This window comes from Physeter macrocephalus, chromosome 21 (assembly GCF_002837175.3).
Source record: "Physeter macrocephalus isolate SW-GA chromosome 21, ASM283717v5, whole genome shotgun sequence".
Classification (NCBI taxonomy): domain Eukaryota; kingdom Metazoa; phylum Chordata; class Mammalia; order Artiodactyla; family Physeteridae; genus Physeter; species Physeter macrocephalus.
The window spans coordinates 56,228,915-56,231,367 of record NC_041234.1 but is presented as its reverse complement, the minus strand read 5'-3'; the positions used below and the strand labels follow the sequence as shown (position 1 = coordinate 56,231,367).

General features: G+C 32.6%; 1 non-coding gene across 1 annotated transcript; it reads right to left on the bottom strand.

Annotated features, from left to right (window-relative positions):
- Positions 1 to 1,525: 1,525 nt before the first annotated feature.
- Positions 1,526 to 1,653, bottom strand: LOC112066446 (small nucleolar RNA SNORA31). Its single transcript, XR_002892663.1, has one exon. It is a non-coding gene; the product is annotated as a small nucleolar RNA SNORA31 (small nucleolar RNA).
- Between the last annotated feature and the right edge of the window lie 800 nt (positions 1,654 to 2,453).

Genomic DNA, 2,453 nt, shown 5'->3' with positions numbered 1-2,453 from the left:
GTATAAGGAAACCATGTGTTTTATGGGAGGAATAGCTCTAGACAGAGGAACCCACCAGAATTGAGAATTTTAATTTATAGATCACATTCACATAGTGCAAATATCTGCTTCCAGTACTACATTGGAGGCAAACTTATTGCAGAAAGATACCAGCCATTGAACAACTACCATGACCATTTAATTTCTGGAAAAAAATGGCATTGCATATTCTTTAGAGGAGGGGTCAACAAATTATAGTCTGCTATCTTATTTTTAACTGAAATTTTTGTTGAGATATTTATAGATTCCTGTGAAGTTGTAAGAAATAATACAGAGATATCCCATATGCCCTTTACTCAGTTTCCCCCAATGACAACATCTTTCAAAAGTATATTACAATAGCACAACCAAAATATTGGCGTGATACAATCAACTGATTTTATTCACATCTCCATATTTTCATGCACTCATTTGTGCATGTGTATTTGTATGTTTATTAAGTCATATGCAGTTTTATCACATGTGTAGGTTCGTGTGTGCCTGACCAAGTCTACATACAGAACAATTCCATCACCACAAAGATCACTTGTGCTGTGTTTTTATAACCACACCCCATCTCCTTTCCACCCCTTACTCTATCCCTAGTCCCTGGCAATCACTAATCAGTTCTTTATTTCTAAAATTTTGTCATTTCAATAATGTTATATAAAAGGATTCATAAATTATGTAACTTTTGGGGGTTGACTTTTTCACTCATATTAATTCCCTGGAGAGTCATTCAGGTTGTTGCACATAGCAATACTTCCTTCCTTTACCTTGCTACATAGTATTCCGTGGTATAGCTGTTCCACAGTTTACTTAAGTATTAACATATTAAAGGACATCTAGGTTTTTATTGGTTTGGGATATTATCAATAAAGCTACTATGAACATTCCTGTATAGGTTTATGGGTTAAAATGTGTTTTAATTTTTCAGGGGAAAATGTCCTGTAGAGCAATTGCTGAGATGTAGGTTAATTGCATACTTACTTTTATAAGAACCAGCTAAACTGTTTTCCAGAGCGGTTGTATAAATTTACATTGCTATTAACAATGTATAACCAATCAAGTTTCTCCACATTCTAACCAAAATTTGCTGGTGTCACTATATTTTATTTTAGCTTTTCTTATAGGTGCATATTGATATCTCCTTGTGGTTCAATTTGCACTTCTCTGATGGCTAATATTGAGCCTTTTTTCTTATGCTTATTTGCCATCTGGATATCCTCTTTGATGAAATAACTGTTCATGCCTTTTGTGCACTTCCTAATTTTTCTTAATTGTCATATGCTTTGTGTTTTATTATTGCTTTGCTAAGTTTTGAGAGTAATTTATATATACTAGAATTTTGTTATATAAGTGATTTGCAAATATTTTCTCCCCATATCTAGCATGTCTTTTCATCCTCCTCACAGCATCTTTCACAGAGCAAAATTTTGTAATTTTGATGAGCCATGGTTTTTCACACTTTCCTGTTATGGGTCATGCTTTTTTTTTTTTTTTTTTCAAATGTATTCCCCTATTCAATCTGGGCTGCCACAAAGACAGACAGAAAGCGCAGGGATTTTTCTTTTGCATCTTAGTGCAAACCAAAAGAACAACAGCAGATTGTTCAAGGTCTATCAGTGGACGCAGATGGGTCATGCTTTTGTTGTCAAATATTTAAACTTTTTGTCTAGCCCTAGATCCTGAAGATATTTTATATTTTTACTAAAAATTTTATAGTTTTGTTTTACATTTAAGTCCATGATCCATTGTGAGTTAATTTTTTAAATAAGATGTGAGTTTAAGATCAAGATTTGTTTTATAGGCTATGGATATCCAGTTGTTCTGGTACCATTTGTTGAAAAGACTATCCTTCCTTAATTGACTTGTTTTTGTACCTTTGTCAAAAATCAGTCAGCTGTATCCAGTGATCTTTATGCTTATTCTTTTGCCAATACCACACTATTTTAATTACTGTGGCTAGATAGTAAGCTTTAAAATTGCAGGAGTGATTCTTCTTTTCCAAAATTGTTTTAGCTATTCTAGGTGTGTGCATTTCCATATCAATTCTAGAATAAGTTTTCTATGTCTCCAAAAAAACTTGGAATTTTAATAGCAAATTACATTAAATCTGTAGATCCATTTGGGGAGAATTGATATCTTTGTATATTGAGTTTTCCATTCCATGAACATTGTATGTCTTTCCATTTATTTAGGTCTTCTTTGATTTCTTTCATCAGCATTTTGTAGTTTTAAGGATAGAGAACCTGCACATACTGAGTGTATACCTCAATATTTCATTTTCTTTGCAATAATTATAGATGGTATGGTGCTTTTAATTTTGGTTTCTACCGTTCATTATTAGTATACAGATTACTATTGATTTTTCTGTGTTGATCTTGTATCTTCCAATCTTGCTGAACTCATTAGTTCCTGAGATTTTTGTAGAC